Source organism: Gorilla gorilla, chromosome 4 (assembly GCF_029281585.2).
Source record: "Gorilla gorilla gorilla isolate KB3781 chromosome 4, NHGRI_mGorGor1-v2.1_pri, whole genome shotgun sequence".
Lineage (NCBI taxonomy): Eukaryota > Metazoa > Chordata > Mammalia > Primates > Hominidae > Gorilla > Gorilla gorilla.
This window is the reverse complement of record NC_073228.2, coordinates 131,736,226-131,755,946: the sequence shown is the minus strand read 5'-3', so window position 1 is coordinate 131,755,946 and position 19,721 is coordinate 131,736,226. Positions and strand designations below refer to the sequence as shown.

General features: G+C 38.8%; 1 protein-coding gene across 3 annotated transcripts in view; it reads right to left on the bottom strand.

The window, feature by feature from the left end:
- The window catches only part of CCDC192 (coiled-coil domain containing 192), a 230,511-nt gene that overhangs the window by 67,310 nt on the left and 143,480 nt on the right, over positions 1-19,721 (bottom strand). The gene's annotated exons all lie outside the window — the stretch shown is intronic.

Genomic DNA, 19,721 nt, shown 5'->3' with positions numbered 1-19,721 from the left:
CAGAGCGTTTGAACCCTCAACAAAAAAAAGCCCACTCTCTTCATCATAGTATCTTTTACACTGTTGAAGAGTTTTTATCTGGGTCAGAACCCTGTTGCTTATAATAGAGGCAATTAGAAGAACTCTACTTGCCAGTTGGCATTTGCCACCGAGGTACTAATGCCTACTAGTATCAGATTTTTTTTCCCATCTGTAAGTAGACTCATGTGAAATAGAGCCTTGATTCTAAGTCATTTCCCCCTCAACACTATAATGGTTTGCTTTCAAATACACTCTAAAGTGTGATACGACCACCAAATGCTGGTGTTTTCTGATATTTAGTATGGGATCCATATGGGGAAAGTGTCAAGGGTAAGAAAGGGTCAAGCATAAGAATGGTTTTTAAGCAGTAATGAACAGGTATGCCTTACTCTAAAATAATTTGATTTATGAGATCGAAATCTTTGGGAGAACTGCATTAGGAACTTGTTACATAATCAAAGGATTCACCTCGAGACTTCATGACTCGAAAGTTCCTTTTAGGGTTTCAGGGTAGATTTGATTCATTAAAATTGGATTTATCTGCAACTTTGGAGAAGCTGTCTGTTGTGAAGGGTGTTGCATTTGCACTTTCGTGTTGCTTTTGTATAGCTACCTTTCCACTGAAGAGCTCACCTTGCCAAGTCTTTGTGGGCTGCTAATTAGGAAGCCGGGAAAATAATCTACTAACATTTCTTATCAGACATAAATCTTGAGATAGGGAAGGGATGGTTTTTGCTCACTAGGTAAGATCATATTCTTCCCTGGCCTCTGAAGGCACTATACTCAGGCAGTAGGGAACCACTCTCCTCTTTGAGAGTAACACCAGTAAAATCAATTTATCAAAAATGGTCTTAAATAGAAACAGGCCTCTCATTTCAAAGACCCCTCATTTCACTTTTTGCTTTGTTGCCAGTACAACTACATACATCATCTGGATGATTTATGAGATCTAAACCTTTGGGAGGTCACCCAGATCAGGTTATCTTCTAGACCCCAAACAGGAAGATCAGGACTTCACTAAAGCTTAGTTAATGGCATGAACATGGCTAAAAGAAATGTGTTACTCGAAGGAGAATGGTAGTCATGGAACTTCTTTAAGGGGAGTTAGAGGGTAGAATTAGGCAGGGTTCAGCCAGCACAATCCAGGTGAGAAGTACCCTGAGCCACAACACAGAGGCCTGGTTTTCATGGCAGTACTTGTAAAGAGGTGGCACTAATTATTAGAATGCATCCTCTGGGTGTCAGACACGATGCTGGCCAGCTGTTGAAACATGAAGGCTGATAGTCTCTGCCTCCAAGTCATGAAGACCTTCTAATGAATTCCCTTCTTCTGAGCCTCCATTCACTAAAAGCCTTCATAATTTGGCCTGTCATGTAGATTAATTCAGGAGAGACCAAGCTGACCAAGAAATATGTCTGGGTATTTGACAGCTGGACAGCTGTGTTTTTCAATTATTAAGTTGGCATTTTAATATATACCTCTGTCTCTTGTGAGTTGGTTTGGGTCAACTTGTTCATGAGGATCTCATCTATCCCAGGCCTGTGGTGACAGCACCTTGTGAGGTCCTGGATGGTCACCATTGACCTTTTCCACTTCAATACTGTTCCATGCTCAAATTTCTACACTCTCTTTTTACAATCTAGAACTTTGGAGATATAGAGTAGGAGGAAGGGCACAGAAATGAAAATTGAGAAAGTGGAGAGAATGAGGGAAAATGAGGCAAGAGAGATTGTGAAGGGAGTGCTAGAAAGTGTCCAAAAAGAACTAACAATGATATGTGTGCTGAAATGTTAAGGACTAGGTGTGCTGATGAGAGCAAGTTGCACTGAAATGCATAAATAAGACAGTTTGATAGAGAAACAATAGATACGTGTTAAACTGAAGATAGTAAAATATTCACTGTAGAATCTAGTTTTTGAGTTATATGGGTGTTTACTATATAATTATTTCAACTTTTTTGTATGTTTGCAATTTTTCATTATAAGATATTAGGGGGAGAAAGAACTGAAGATTTATCTTCCTTACATTGCCCCTCCCTTAATTCTTAATAAATGATATTCAAATTCTCAAATCATGTCACAACTATTCACATGCAGATATGTATTTTTCCAGAAACTTTTCTCAAAGTATGCATTGACAGTAAATAAACACAAGAAAAAATAAATGCAGTGAGGTGAGAATTAATGAACAGTCACTAGGAGCTGGCATGGTGTCTGTCACTAAGAAAAAGTCTTACCAAGCTACATTTTCATTTTGATGGAATAATTTGATGGATAGAATGCAGGAACTCAGTGGACAGACACAGGGGTTCTCAATATCAGTTAAGAATTTCACCTTTCTAGGTACAAATTTTAACTCTTTTTAAAAAAATATTCAATTACCAGACCACTTTGCTGTCTGTCTTTTATGGTGATTATATGTTCTGTCTCTTCTTACTATTATATATTTGTATATTTACCTTATAATCTAAGAAAGAAATTGAGACTATTTAGTTTGGAGAAGACATTACAGCGTACGGGGCAGTCATGCAGTTGACTTTAGTTACCTAAGGGACTATTCAAAAGGAGAGGAAGCTGAGTCAAACAATGTTGTTCTCAAGATAACATGAAGAACAATGGGTAGAAACCATGAGGAGGCAGATGTTGGCACAACATGAGAAAGAGCCCTCCAACAATCAGAGCTGCATCCAGAACAGGATAGGATGCATCCTGGCAAAGACCTCCTGCTCTGGGAAAGATCAAGCAGGGACTGGATGGACATCTTCAGGCGGGCCCTTGGTGACCTGTGGGACTTGGGTTGAGAGGTCACTGGAAGCTGGGCTTCCCTCAACTCTTTCCACTTCTGGCTTTCTCCAGCTCCCCGAGGGGCACAGCACATGAGTAAATGGACATCTCAACCCTCAAAGCCTCCAGGGTTGGTACAGTTGGTATACTTTAAAGATAATTCTGGTATTTGTGAGAAGCTAGATAAGAAGGTTAAGAAAGCCTGTGCGTCCCTTAGAATTCAAGGATAATGTGAACCAAAATATCACTTTATTATTTAGCTATAAGGGAGGAGAAAATGAAATTTAAATTAAAAATTGGATAAAAGACTTAGATTGGCTGTCTAACATTTCTGTTGAGACCTTTTGATTACTCAGATACATTTAAAAATAGTTCAACATCTTCATCTTTTTTTTTCTTTTCTCCAGAAAGAACTGCTCTTTGCTATTAATTCACAGCTTTAACCAAGCCCTTTGGGCATTTCAAACAATTCAATTTGCCAACATGTTTTTTATTAGTCATAGACATCAAATGATTTCAGCAACAATAATATTTTCCTTGCTGTTTGGCGTTCACTAGCCAGGCAACCCAAATGTCATACTTGAATCTAATGCAGTCTATTATGGTCTCCTTAGTAACTAGGAACTCTCTTTGGTGATTACTGAAAGGATAGGAAGGCTTTATAGCTTGGAGGTAAATTCCTATTACCGTGCTCTTTTCCTACTTCTCCTACCGGGTGGAAAGAGGGAGGAAATCATGTATTTGTGCAATGTTTTGAAAAGGAAATATCTATTCGTATCATATTGCTGAATGGCTTGCATTATTCCAAGTTAATGAGAATTAGAAATAACCAGGGAGCTATTCATAGAAGAGCGTCAACACAAAGTTGCCAGCACTGTTTAAAATTTCTGGGTATTCCCACATACTTTAAACTGTGGCAATTACCCAATTGCCTGGCCCATGACATTTCTAAGCCTTAGATTCATGTCATAGGACTACTGTGGGGATCCAAGGACATAACATAGAAATGACATTACCCGACACTATGCCGTGTAGTAGTTATGTCTTTCTGGTTTTGTCATTACTCTTAAAACACATAAGAGAAATTTTCAGCTCTTCACTAAAACACTAAAGTATCTTTTCTAAGCACTTTCTCTAAGTATACTTTAGTGTTTTAGTGAAGAATTGAAACGTTACAGAAAATAAAATGGGAGTTATCATACTTTACAAAAAATAAAATTTATACTTAATTGAAAGCAAGATGTTTCATTTCTTCTTCTTTTTTTAGAAATTAAGTTTTCTGCATGATTACATTGATCTCCTCACTGTGGATGGGTAGACAAAACTTAATGTTCTGAAAACAGACATGCAAATAACCTTGATTCAATCTCCTGCCAGAGCTGGCCCGGTGCCTAGGCAAAGTCAGTGGCTGCCTGCGTGTAATGATGTGAGGAGCACTCCAAGGCACTGCCTCTTGCTCCTCATGGCAGCTCTCTCTTGGGCCTGCCAGGGCAGAGCTTCCTCCCACTTTGTCTGAAATTTACTCTGTCCATCCCAGCCTCCTTCACTTAGAGAGCCTGTATAACAAAGGGGTTTTGTCTTCAGTGGCCCACTAGCAAAATGCTCGCTATTGAAGACATAAAAGAGAATTTGGTTTGAATACAGAAGGTATACATAGGTTCTTCCTTGCATTTCTCTTCTAATAGCCAATCAATAATAGTAATGAAACTTATAAATAGTGATAGAATTTGGATACAACTTGTCTTTAAAAGTCAATTTTACATGTTTCGTATTTATATACCCTCAGGAGAATATTTTAAAGTCTAGGGATGTCAAATATGTCATGTATGTTCTTTTTCAGTTCATGGCAGGCCTTTGATTTGGGGATTTTTTAACACTGTGTTGCACCCCTGGATTCACAATCGTTTAGTCACACTTTCAGCAGCCACTGCCCATTGATGAAACCTGTCATCCGTGTTAGTATCTCTCTATGTAGACAAGAAAGTTGAGCTGCCAGAGTTCAGCTGGACCTAATCCTTGTTGTATAGTGAGTAGACAGCTAAATGGACTTGAACCAAGGTCTTTTTATTTCCAGATGTTGATTTTTCTTTCCAATGACAACTTGAGTCTGCACTAAGCAATAGCACCATTAGTTTTTTTTTGTTTGTTTTTGTTTTAAGTTACTTAAAGGTAACCTAGAAAGGCAATGTGACAGCTTGGTTATAAAAATTTAGCATTGAAGTGTGCTGGTGAAGTGTGATGGCATTTATTGCATGAGTTGCCAAGGTATCTTTAGAGAACCTAGGAAATAAAGGAAAGATTTGATGAACCCAGCTAAGGGCACTCTGAGCCAGGTATTGTTCTTTCCCTTTAGTATCTTTCCTTGGAGTATCCAGAATTGATTCTTGTTATTGTGACCATTCTGTTGAGTCATCTAAAGTGACAAAGAATGGATCAGAAGAACCTTTCTTACAAATGCCTCGAATGAAAAACAATCACAAGTGCAAGACGTAGCTTTTTCTTATTTAATTTGATAAAGTTTTGGGGAGCTAGTTGATACACAAACCCTTAGGACTCACCCTAACCTTGACCCAGAGCCTGACCCCACATGACCATTGGTAGGTGCTTGATAGCCAAGAGAGTCAGATCTTGGAAATCAAAGCTAACACCTTTCAGTTCTTTGCAATAGCCCTCACATCTGAGTCCCGACTCATCTTATTTTATGTTGCAAAATGCTATAGAAATATATTTTAGTTACTCCTGAAACCCAAGGTTTGGGATTTATAATAAAAAGAAAATGAAATCCCAGTAATTCAACAAACAACCGGACTCACTATAAGGGAAGAATTTGCCTATCATTGGAGGAAAGTCTCAGTTTTTTCCCTCTGTAGGATAAATAAATAGTTATTAGATACAGAAGTGGCATTTGACAATAGATGTTCTGCTTTCCAGGATGCCTGTATAAGTGTTTATTTAAGAGAAACTTCAAATTAATACAAGATAAAGGGATAACCTTACACTTGGGATGAATTCCAGTGATAAGATAGAACTTTCTAATAGTAGAGTTGTCCAAAAATTGGAATGTTTTGCCCTAAAATATGGCACTGTTCCCTCCCCTGCATGTGGTAGACAGGCCATTGCTGGGAGTGTTCCAGAGAGGTGCTAACAGTTGTTGGCCACCTACAATACGCCAGGCATCATTCTGAGAACTTTATATGTACTAGCTTATTTTATTTTATTTTATCTTATTTTATTTTATTTTTTTGAGATGGAGTTTTGCTCTTATTGCCCAGGGTGGAATGCAGTGGTGTAATCTCAGCTCACTGCAACCTCCACCTCCCGGGTTCAAGTGATTCTCCTGCCTCAACCTCCCAAGTAGCTGGGACTACAGGCACGTGCCACCAGGCACAGCTAATTTTTTGTATTTTTAGTAGAGATGGGGTTTCACCATGTTGGCCAGGCTGCTCTCGAACTCCTGACCTCAGATGATCCACCTGCCTCGGCCTCCCAAAGTGCTGCGATTACAGGCATGAGCCAGCGTGCACGGCCTCATTTCATTTTTGTAGCAAGCCAATGAAGGAGAAGTATTATAAATCCTATTTTTAGGTGCAAATACTGAGACACAGAAAAGTGTTAAGTATCTTGCCCAAAGTGACATGGTGAGTCACAATTTAAATCTCTGCGGTCTATCTCCAGACTTTGCCTTCTATCACTATGCTGTGCATGCCTCAGTGTCTTACCCAGTGTCCTACATTGTGGGGAGTTTTGATAAGACGGCATTTCAGATTCTCTCTTTTTTTTTTTTTTGACAGAGTCTCACTCTGTGACTATGGGCGCCCACCGCCACGCCCAGCTAATTTTTGTATTTTTTGGTAGAGACTGGGTTTCGTCATGTTGACCAGACTGGTTTCGAACTTCTGACCTCAAGTGATCTGCCTGCCTTGGCCTCCCCAAGTGCAGGGATTACAGGCATTAGCCATCACACCTGGCCAAGGCATTTCAGATTCTATAAATCTATTTTAAAGCAAGGGAAAGCAGTGTCTAACCTCTGACCATGAAGTCTTATAGACATGGACTTCACCACTGAGTATGAATTAGAGTCAGATGGAATCATCAAATCTTGGATGACACAGAATTGGATGCCCTCTTGGAGGACAAACTGTCCAGCGTTTTGAAGATGGAGAAGTAGAAATAGAGAAAATGAAATAATTTACCAAATGTATTAATATAAAGCTCCAAGAAGCAAAACTCAGAGCCAGATTTTCTGATTCCTTGTCTTATTGCCCCCTTCTCTGACCCCATATTATGCTGCTCCTTGGCCATAAGAACTGAAGAGCAATGGGATGGCTATGTCATGGGAATCTGCAGTGGGACCTAAGATTTTTTAAGTGTAAGGTTCCAGTATCAGAAGCAGCGGGACTTTTTGGCAGGCAGCCTTCACTTAAACCCCCTTTACAGAGAGCCAGGGAAGACTGGGCTCTGGCCCCTTTATGTAGTATACATAGACAGGGAGAAAGGTCCAGGAAGTTGATAGAACTGTCTAGGCAACTGAGATCTCGCTAACTTGAAAAAAAAAAAAGAAAAGAAAAAAAAAAAGCTGGATCAATGTGTACTAGCAAACCTGTTTTCACAGAGCATTATGCTATATGCCATATTCCAACCCATTTCTGAGATTAAGGAGGTTCTACTTGCAGGTTCTTTTCTTTGGGTAATGTTGCCGCATCTTTTTACCCAGTAAACATCAATGAAGTTGATAATCAAGATTTTTGAGAAAGAAAGAAGCTATCATACAATAAATAATTTTTCATATTTCCAGCTGAGCATAGCAAAGAAAAAACTGAGAGCTCAAGCAGGTCATGCGAAGAGAAAATGTAGACCAAGGAGGAGATCTGGTAAAGCAAGATCTCCTTGGTCTTACAATCTCAAATCACACCCTGAGAACAGACAGAGAAGTGCACTGTCACACCTAGCAGTGCCTGGCAGGAAGCTGTCTTCCAGTCCAATTCCCCTTGGGGACAGAAAGTGCCCAAAGGGCCAAAGCTACATATGAAGCAATTTCAGTTTCTCAGCCCCACCTCTACAGTTGTTGGTATAATATCATTGGCAAACATCTGTAAGAAGTGACGTGGGTAGAAGAGCACAGAAACCAGAGAGGATAGAATTTACAAGTGGTGGAAAAGAATTCCCATACCTGCTTAGTGAAAGTGCTGCTAAGCTCTTCTAACATGATTACAAAAATAGTGAAGAGCAATAACTTTATAATCGGTCAGATACTTTGCTTTTTCTGTGTCCAGCACTACCTTTGAACTTGACTGAAGCTGTCTTCCAGAAGAAAATTAATAGCTATTGGCCATCTGTGACTTATCTGGGATCAGAAAGCACAGGCATGTGTTCAAGGACCGGAAAATTGAGGTACTGAAGTACCAAGGTACTTAATTCACCTTTAGAGTTTTTGGTGTAGTAAGGAAAACCTAATTAAATTAACTTTCCCAATGAATATTCTTCTCCTTTACAAACCCCACTCTGCCCCGAAGGCAGTGAAATTTCATGGGATACAGGTTCAGTGAAGTACAAGAGCTGGCCTTAAAACAACTTACAAAAGATAAAGAAACCAAAGTAGAGAAAAGGAAAATTATCATAAGAGGAGAAATGATGCTTATAACAGCATGAAATAGCTTCACACACTGTACAGGAGAAATTAGAGAAAACAGCCAAGTGGGAGGTTTTCTGTGATATGTATTATTTTCCCATAAAATACAATATTTTTTTAAAAACTGCAGCTTTCTTGTGGCAGAGTTAATTTAGACATTTATAGAAGAAATGTCTACGTTTAATGTGAAATGGACGCGATCTCATATAAACATGTTTTCCGTGTTAAAAGCAAAGGAGTATGTAGGTGAATGTTTTGAAAATTGCTGAGTTGCATGGTATTAGTTAATAATGTTACTGATATTAATACTTTAGAATCTTTATTCTTTATAAGTAAAACTTCTGAGAAAGTAATTGATTGCTGGCAATGAATCATGTGAGCACATGACTTTACAGTATTATCTGTAAGTTGAATATTATATAGCTGCAATTAAATGAGTCAGTTCTCTAATTTTTCCATTGCTTTCATCTAGTATGTGTCTGGAAACAAACAAAAAATGGTTTTGTAGAGGCAAGAATCTCAAGCTAAGTTTTTTCCTAAGAAAATGTAAAATTTTCCACTGACTTCATTAGAAGCAATGTGTGATAGTTAATTTGACTAAGGACATTTAAACGCATACGGAGAAATTACTAAAAATTAAAGCATCAAACTTGGCTCCTATCTCAAGATGTGGTTTTCCTTTTTGACTCTTTTACTTGAAAGGTAATATTCACTAGAATATCAAACTGACTGGGCAATGTAAGAAGTTAGAATAAGTTGATGAAGCAGAGATTTTTTTTCCTTGGGGTACTCATAACCACGTAGCATTGCTGAGCTGCAGAACTGATGCTATATGGTCTGCACATGCTGAGAACAACTACTTTTATCTAGAACCGCAGATAGCGTTTAACAGTTTGGTTGTTATTCCCACCCTGAAAGCTCTCTGTTCTTGATTTTCCTCTTCTCAGTTATCTGTTGTAACACAGGGAGCACGGTATATAAAAAAAAGCTCAGAGGGGACAGCAAATGCCACTACAATTCTATCCTGTTCTTTATTTAGAGAAACCAAGTTCCTCAGGGTACTATAGGCACAAAGCAAAGAAAGGAGTTGATCTGCAAATAAATTACAAACATGTGATCTTGACAACGATAGGTATAACCCAGTGATCAAAGCTGAACTACCTTCAAGTTCATTTGCCTGATAGCTACAAGACAAGGTCACTTTGGGGGTTTCATTGCAAACATATTTTATAGTCCCTCCCAATTCTGTCCACATTCATACAATTTTATAAATGTGTACTGAAGATATCTGATCTAGTATGGATGACACTGTAGTCTTTGTCCATTTGATGATAAGAAAACCATGTTTCCAATACTGAAACAAAATCACTCCTTGTTTTTCTGAGTTAAAACCTTAGAGTCTAACAGTCTGACAATCATTAGCTTAAACTCTCCCTTCAGCTTTCCTGAAGCTCCTGTCCTTGACCACTATGGCAACCTACACCCCAAACCTTGAAAGGTGATGGAAAAAATAGCAATAGTCTGCTACAGCTGAAAACTTCTTTACTTAAAGGTGTCAGTCCTGCTCTGTGGAAGTAGTTGAGCACCTGGGGAAATGGTCTGAACTTCAAGCAGTATTTGCACTCTAAATCAAGTTTAATTTCTCATACTCAACATTTCAGCTGTGATTTTAGTTACTTTTTTTGTTTTATCCTTCTCCCCTATTTAGAGAAGCTTTTTGTTCATGTTATGAAGCCAAGTTTCATAGGTGGAGAGACAAGAATATTTAGATTTATATATAGTTATTTATTTATTTTTTTAATTTGAGTCGGCATCTCGCTCTGTCGCCCAGGCTGGAGTGCAGTGTCGTGATCTCGGCTCACTGCAACCTCCGCCTCCCGGGTTGAAGCAATTCTCCTGCCTCAGCCTCCCAAGTAGCTGGGACTACAGGCACGTGCCACCACGCCTGGCCAATTTTTTGTATTTTTAATAGAGACGGGGTTTCACCATGTTAGCCAGGATGGCCTCAATCTCCTGACCTCGTAATCCGCCCACCTCGGCCTCCCAAAGTGCTGGGGTTACAGGCATGAGCCACCGTGCCCAGCCATTATATATAGTTATTTTTAATAGTCCTTAGAACATAAGTTTAATTTCAGAGTGTGATGTTGCAAGTGAATTGGGTTATATGTATGCAAGGTTAGGTTGCCAAGACATGACCCAATAAAAGAAGCACTTGATACTTGTAAATAGCATGTAAACAGAGAGAGAGGGAAAGGTGTGGTGGTGATGTGAACTTTTACTATGGAGATATTAGTAAGTTTCATATTGCATATTTTAACAAGCCTAAACAAATGTCCTTGCTCTAAAACAAATCATCACATACAGATTATTCTTTGGTTTTGTTGGATTCAAGGACTATCTTGTTAATTTACTCACCAGCAAGATGTCTTAACTAATTCCATTACAAATCTAGCACAGAAAAGACAGCACATGAAGCTGAACTCCCAAGCAAGGATCTTTAAGTAGATCTCAATATCCTATCTGGTAGCCCTCTAAGCCTGTTTCCATCAACACGTGCTCATCTCTGGGAGATATGCACGGATAACAGGTAGGGAGGGAACTTGTGGATTTGGCTTAAAACCACTTGCCTCATCTCACTAGTGACTTGTGGTGTCACAACTTCCCAGAGTCTGAGAATGTAAAATTTAGGAATAATCATATGAGTTGTTAATAAAGAGGAGTTTGAGGATTTCCCAATGTAGATAAATGGTGAGTTTCCTGCTATGGTTCTGACCCAGAAAACTCAAGTGAGTCATATTTAATCAGTTATGTTTTGAACTCAAACTTTCTGATCATCCTTTGTAATAGTGGGAGCGACAATGACCTGAAACAAGACCACTCAGATATGAAAATGTTTGGTGCCCAGAAATACATCCTTGGTACACCCTGGATTGACTCTGATTTTTTTCTAGGTAAGAGTGAGGCTGACCCAAGGCCAGCCAAGCTTCTGTAAAACTAAAGCTCAGGAGATGCACAGCAAATACATATATTTTGACTGTTTAAAAGAACAAACAGATGAATAATATGCTCCTTAATTTTGCTCAGTTTTTACGCGTCAAAGTTGAAAGTGACCTCTACTTGCTCTAATTTCGGTTTTATAGTGCCTTATCTAAACTGACAATGTCAGTTACTCTGAGTCACAAAGGAATTTGACTTTTCAACTGGAAGACTTTTTTTTTCTTTTTAATTGTGATTTAAAAGTGCATAACATAAAATGTACCATCTTAATTTTCACCGTTTCTAAGTGTACAGTTCGGTAGTATTACATATAGGCACATTGTTGTACAACCAATTTCCAGAAAGTTTTCATCTTGCAAAACTGTCCAAAACCCATTAGACAACAACTACCTGTTTCTTCCTCCTTCCAGCCTCTGGCAACTAAAATTCTAGTTTCTAGTTCTGTGTATTTGACTCTTCTAGGTACCTCATATAAGTGGAATCACACAGTATTTATTTTGAGATTGACTTATTTAACTTGGCATGATGTCCTCATTATAATTTACTCTCCAGCAAGGCATCTTCTCTAATTCCATTACAAATCTAGCACTTTATTTATGTTGTACTATGTGTCAGAATTTCCTTCCTGTTTAAAGCTGAATACTATTCCATGGTATGTATACATATTGTTTATTCATTCATCCATGGATAAACACTTAGGTTGTTTCCAGCTCTTGGTTACTGTGCAGAAGACATTTCTTGAGGTAGTGATCATGGTAGCACAATAATTACAATACTTGCCTTTTCCAAATTAACTGAAACTTTTTACCTTTTAATTATGAATTTCATTCTCTCTTTTCAAAAATACTTACTTTTTGTTTTTGTTGCCAAAGAGGCACATAGGCCTTAAAGTGGGAAGACATTTTGAAGCCATCTCAGATCTTATTATATGGTTCTGGTAGTACAATTTCTATCACAGATTTGTAAGTTAAGCTTTCCTTTTGTGTCTCACTTAGAGCCTTCCTCCTTTTTTTTTTTTTTTTTTAAATAAAGGAACAGTCTATACTACTGTCACTGTGACTTACAATGCTTTTATTGGGAAATGCAAAACCTCAATGACAGATAGAGCCAGGCCTGAAGTCATCAAGCAGACATCACTCAAAGCATTAGTATAAGAAATAGGAAAACTCAATGCATTAGTATAAGAAATAGGAAACCTTATGATAAATATTCAGGGGCTGTTAGAAAAGAAATTACCATCAGATAAGCTAATTCAGTGGTGAACTTCTTTCAATCTTCTACTCTTTTGAAAAAGGGGTGCTAAGGTTTCCCCTATTGTTCCATAGTTTGGGATTTGCACATCAGATCTATCTAAAGAGTTTCTTAAAAATACGCATGCTCTAGATTCTCTCTAATCCTACTCAGTTAGAGTTTGGGGAAGTTTGGGCATGAGACTGTAATTTGGCTTTTAGGCTTTCTGGTTGGTTCTGATATATACAACTATAAAGATCAACTGTCAACTGAAAGAGTATCTTAGGTAACAGCCAGGTGCTGGCCACAAAAGCTGTGAGAGTCCTTGTGGGCATGTGTTGCTTGTATCCATGAGGGCACTGAGGCCAGCATGAATGTTTTGGGGGAAGTAGAGATGGCAGTAACTCCAGAATGTTGCAGATGGGGAGGTTCCCATGAGAACTTGGTCCATGTAACATGCCTGCCATTTTTCTGTAGAAGGCCAGTTTCAGCTTGAGAGAGAAAGAGATTTGTTGAAGCAAAGGAATTGCAGGTTTTTGAAATTATAAATATTGCAGTGCAGTTAAGGAATTTGTGGAGTATAGCAGCTTCCTTTCTTAGTGTAGATATGAAGAAATAGTAATCAAAGTATCAAACTGCACCAAGTCATTCAATGCTCCAGCACTCCCTCTGTCTCTGACTTGGAGAAAAAAACCCCAGTCCTTCTGGTTCTTATTTCCCACTCACAACTCCCTTAAAACTCATTGCAGATCAAAACAACTAAAAATGTTTCCATACCTGTTTTCACGCTCAGTGCATTTTTCAGTTATTTCAATGACTTTCATAGGCTTCAAAGAAATCTAGCAGGAAAAAATCTAAGTCCTTTTCCTAACTCCATCAACAGCAGAGTAATCTGAGGCAAGTGCCTTGACGTTCACTTTCTCCAAATGCCAAATGGGATTTTTTAAATCACCTCAGGGTTTACATACACATGAATTAACTCATATGGTTTAAATGCTTTGAGCGTCAAATGTTCAAAGTGAGGTGTGGAACAGAGAGAATAAAAAGAATAAAGAAAAAAATTTTTTTTGAGACGGAGTCTCGCTTTGTTGCCAGGTTGGACTGTAGTGTCACAGTCTCAGCTTACCGCAACCTCCACCTCTCAGGTTCAAGAAATTCTCATGCCTTAGCCTCCCGAGTAGCTGTGATTACAGGCGCCTGTCATCATGCCTGGCTAATTTTTGTATTTTCAGTAAAGACGGGGCTTTGCTATGTTGGCTGGGCTGGTCTTGAACTCCTGATCTCAGGTGATCTGCCCACCTCGGCCTCCCAAACTGCTGGGATTACAGGCATGAGCCACTGTGCCAGGCCAGGAATTTTTTTTTTTTAGCTTAAAATTATAGTTTATTTTTATTTCAAAAGCTACCCAAGATGGGCCGGGTGCGGTGGCTCATGCCTATAATCCCAGCACTTTGGGAGGCCGAGGCAGGCGGATCACCTGAGGTCGGGAGTTCAAAACCAGCCTGACCAACATGGAGAAACCCCATCTCTACTAAAAATACAAAATTAGCCGGGCATGGTGGCGCATGCCTGTAATCCCAGCTACTTGGGAGGCTGAGGCAGGAGAATTGCTTGAACCCGAAAGGTGAAGGTTGTAGTGAGCCGAGATTGCGCCATTGCATTCCAGGCTGGGCAGCAAGAGCAAAACTCTGTCCAAAAAAAAAAAAAAAAAAAAAAGTAACCCATGCTTCTTAAAATGCTTTAAATCCTTTCTAATCCCTGTGTCTACTTAACACGCAAACACACATCCTATAAAAGAAAGCGAAAACTGGTCATTTTTGTGGTATAAAATATCTCAGGGATTTTGGCTGGCTAACCTAATTTTTGTCCATTATGGGGGAAAAAATCTTATGGGATCTTGAAGTATTATGTTATTCTAACGTATGAAAAGAAGGAATCTTGATGTGTTATCTGAAAAGGCTTAATGGGAAGTATAGTTACTAGACAGACTTTGATTATTTGCATGGTTTCTGTTTATTCTTTCTGTCCCAAACTGGCATCATACTGTACATATTTTTAAGGAAAGAAATATTGCATCTAGTCACTTCTCTATTACTTTTCTCAATAGCTCTCTTTATTTCTTGATGGGACTTTTATTGCTATCTTTTATGATAGAGTAAGTGGGAGAAAACCTATACATGAAACAAGGAAAGTTCTACTAGAAGTGGTATTTAACCTGGGAATGTCAAGTGGGCGTTTAGCAAGAATTGAACATTTCTGTTGGACTGATCCCAATTTTCCAAGTACATAACCTACTAAAAAACTTTTTAGCTTAAGACTTGCATGTTTTTCTCACCGGGTTAAACCTTCCAAAGCAGAGAAAATTTTAAGAGAGGATACAGTTCATTCGAAAGAGCTTGTTTTTCTGCGATTCTCAATAATTTAGTTCTATTCAACAAACATTTATTGAGTATGTACTATATGCCAGACTGTAAGCCAGGTGCTGGGTAAATAAAGCAAAAGGAAATAAGCATAATCCCTTTCTTTTGGAGCTTTTGTCTTGTGGGGGAAATAGATATATAATAAATTTTCAATATAATGTTTTGTGACAGGCTTTATGTAGGGTGATCTGGGAGCACAGAGGCGAGACTGGGGTTCAAGAAAGGTTTACTAGAGGAGATATTACCTGAGCTGAGTCTTGAAGTACTAAGAAGTTAGGCAGGTTAGGAAGAAAGGGGTACAAGGAGGAAGTCATTCCAGTATGCACAAAACTGGAGGTTGATAAATAGCATTGTCTAGGTAAGGAACCACATGAGATAAAAAGAAGGCAAAAAGACTTGGTCATGAAAAAGAATCAAGTAAGAATGTAAACAACTATAATAATGGAAACACATATGTGTAAAACCATAGAATAGACATAGCCGACAAGAGATTTAGTAAATTGGTAGATGATGTGGGGAAAATTTTGAGAATCCACAGAAATGAAGAGATGAAAAATATGGAAGGGCCGGGCGCGGTGGCTCACGCCTGTAATCCCAGCACTCTGGGAGGCCGAGGTGGGCGGATCACGAGGTCAGGAGATCGAGACCACGGTGAAACCCCATCTCTACTAAAAATACAAAAAAATTAGCCGGGCGCAGTGGCGGGCGCCTGTAGTCCCAGCTACTCGGGAGGCTGAGGCAGGAGAATAGTGTGAACCCGGGAGGCGGAGCTTGCAGTGAGCCGAGATCGCGCCACTGCACTCCAGCCTGGGCGACAGAGCGAGACTCCGTCTCAAAAAAAAAAAAAAAAAAAAAAAAAAAAAAAAAAAAAATATGGAAGGACATTTAAGAGACATGGAGTAGAGAAGGGAATCTTTGACAAAATCTAATGTGCTTTCCAGAGAAAAAGAAAAGAGAATGGGAGAGCAGCTATATTTGAAGTAAAAATGGTGGGCAAATTTTTGGAAATGAAGGAAGGCACAGTTCCTCAGATTTAAAAATTACACTGAGTTCTGGTTTAAAAACAAAAAAAAACCTTTAAAATGAACATCCTGGGTCCTGTTCCTAGAGATTGATTCACCAGAGCTGAGGTGGAACTTAAGTTATCTGTATTTGGGAGAAACTTCCTAGGTGATTCTGTTGCACAGCCAGATTCCAGAATCCTAGAAGTAGTTCTCCAACATAAGGACACATAAGAATCACAAGGGGAACTAATTAAAATACAGATTCCTGTGTCTGACCATAGAGACATTAGACTGGAGAAGACCCTCTCAGAAAGTTGAGTTAAATATTAACAAACATGTTTTATTATTTAATAAATACTAACAAAACATGTTTGTTAATATTTAAGAAAATAATTAAAGGTAAGCTATAAATTATAGCTTATTCTTCAGTTTAGAGTTTGTCTACATAAACATCTCAGGCACAAAATAACTAATGGATTTCTCCTCAAGGGATAGATCTTTCTTCACAGTAAGGAAAAAGGCAGTTGGGAACATTAGTAATCACAAGAATATAAGCTCCATGAGGACATTGGCAGTGTTTGTGAACAGACAAATGCTCCAGGTAGAGCTTCATGATTCATTTTTTAATTTAGTACATCTATACTCAACACAATTTTTATGTGACAGTGTTTTTTTTTATAAGCACACAAGTGTCAAAGGATTTGAGCCCCTTGATGATGATTTAATGTGACTTTATTGTACTGTTTTTCTTGCCTTATGAAATATTAGCTGGCTCCTTTTTTCTGAATACAGCTGCAAATTGTGTACTTGATTTTGTCCCTTTCTTCCATTTTTCTAGCTGTGAAATGGTCATATGAGTTCACACAGTGACTGGGCCTTGCTTCTCTTTGTTCTTTGTAAGTTGGTGCTATGAGTGGGTAAATGCCTCATGCAGCGATGTATGAAGCCATTATTTGTTTACTGCAGACAAACCTAGCAACCCAGGGAATACTGGGATAAGCAAGACAATCATAGTCTCCGGCTTTATGGTATTTAGAGTCTAGTTATGGAAACAGACTTAAAATAATCACACAGATGCAGTCAGTTGCCAACTGTGACAAGTATTATGAGGGAATGACACATGGCATTCTGAGAGCTTATGATAAGAAAAGTGACCTCATTAAGGAAGTTAGGAAAGATTTTCACAGTTGAAGGGAATCTTAGGGATAAGAGGCATTAATTAGGTAACGCAGGGAGAAAAAAGCATTAAGGCAGAGGAAACACTATGTGTAAAGGTCTTGCAATGGAAAGAGAAATGGTGAGCACCAGGGCCTGGATGAAATCCAGAGGGCCTCAGGCAGAGAGAGTGGGAGTCTGCAAAGACAGACAGAAGCCTGGTGTGTGAGGTTAAAAGCAATGGGAGGTGATTGTAATGATTTATGCAGGTGGTCAATAGGATCAGATTTATAATATTAATATTTGTAGTGGTTAACATTTAGTGCATGCTGTGGGCTAAGTATTGTTCTAGGTGTTTCGTATATATTAACTCATTTACACGAACAACAGCCTTGTGAAATAGATATTGCTATTCCCATTATACATATAAGCAAATGGAGACTTAGAGCTGTCACCCTGCATGACGGTTAACTTTATGTGTCAAATTGGCCAGGCTATAGTGCCCAGTTGTTTGGTCAAACACTAGCATAGATGTGCTGTGAAGGTATTTGTGGGTATGATTAACATTTATAATCCGTTGACTTTATATACAACACATTACCCTTAATAATGTGGATGGGCTCCATGCAATTCTTTGAAGGCCTTAGAAGCAAAGACTGAAGATTTCTGAAGAAGAAGCAATCATGCCTCAATAAAGCAACCTAGAAACCCTGCCTGAGTTTCCAGCCTGCTGGCCCATCCTGCAGATTTAGAACTGAAAACTACATCAACTAATTTGCCTGCATTCCCACTTTACCGGCCAGCCCTAGAGCTTTCAAACTTGCCAGCCCCTACAGTCATGTGACCCAATTTTTTAACATAAATCTTTCTCTCTCTCTCATATATATATAAAATATGTATGTACGTATATCGTATTGGTTGTGTTTCTCTCTGGAGAACCCTAATACACTCTGGTTTCAATGTAGAGAATAAATTTAAGTAGGACAGAATGAATCCAGGAACACCAGGTAGGAAATATTAATTCAATAGCTTAGTCATGTTATGATGAGACCAGAGTAACGATGGCAGAAGCTGACAGAAGAGGATGAATCTAGAGAGTTAACATTAACAGGGTTTGGTGCTGGTTTGGATAAGGGTTGGAAAGTTGAGGGAGGTATTCAGGATGAGTCCCAGTTTTCAGCTTACAACTGGAAGGACTATAATGGTACACACTGAGTTGAGTAACCCTATGTAAGGATCACTGATGTAAGGTGGGTAAAAGTTTCCATGTGAGGTGGGGTGTTATTGTTGGTATCATGGAGATGTAGCTCTATTTGAAGAATGTTGAATTATTTGAGAGGCTTTTGAGATTTCCATGAGAATGCAGGCATATTTTGTTTTATTATGCTTTACTTTATTGCTCTTCTCAGACACCACATTTTTCACAAATTGAAAGTGTGTGGCAATCTTACGTTAAGCAAGTCTATCAGTGCCCTTTCCAGCAGCATGTGCTAACTTTGTCACATCTTGGTAACTCTTGCAATATTTCAAACTTTTCATCATTACTATATCTGTTATGGTGATCTGTGATCAGTGATCTTTGATATTACTATTGTTATTGTTTTGGGGCACCACAAACTGTACCCATATAAGACACCAAACATAATTGGTGGTAATAGTGTGTGTGTTCTGATGCTCCAACCAACCATCTCTGTTTTCCCATATCTCTCCATCTCTTTGGATTTCCCTATTCCCTGAGACACAAGAATACTGAAATTAGGTCAATCAATAACCCTACAATGGCTCTAAGTGTTCAAGTAAAATGAAGAGTTGCAAGTCTCTTGCTTTAAATCAAAAGCCAGAAATGATTAAGCTTAGTGAGGAAGGCATGTTGAAAGCCAAGATAAGCTGAAAGCTAGGCCTGTTGCACCATAGAGTTAGCTAAGTTGTGAGTGCAAAGGAAATGTCCTTGAAGGAAGCTGAAAGTGCTACTCCAGTGAACACATGAATAAAAAAGCAAACCAACCCTGTTGCTGATATGGAGAAAATGTGAGTAGTCTAGATAGAAGACCAAACCAGCCACAACATTTCCTTAAGCCAAAGTCTAATCCAAAGCAAGGTCCTAATGTTCTTCAATTCTAGGAAGGTTGAGAGAGTAAGAAAGCTGCAGAGGAAAAGTTGGAAGCTAGTAAAGATTAATACACGAGGTTTAAGGAATGAAGCTCTCTCCATAACATGAAAGTGTAAGGTGAAGCAGCAATTGCTGAGGTAGAAGCTGTAGGAAGTTATCCAGAAGATCTAGCTAAGATCATTGATTAAAGTGGCTACACTAAACAACAGATTTTCAATGGTGACAACACAGCGTTCAACTGGAAGAAGATGCCATCTAGGACTTTCATACCTAGAGAGGAGAAATCAATGCCTGGCTTCAAAGCTTCAAGGGGCAGGCTCACTCTCTTGTGAAGGGCTAACTGCTGCTGATAACTTTCTCATTTATCATTC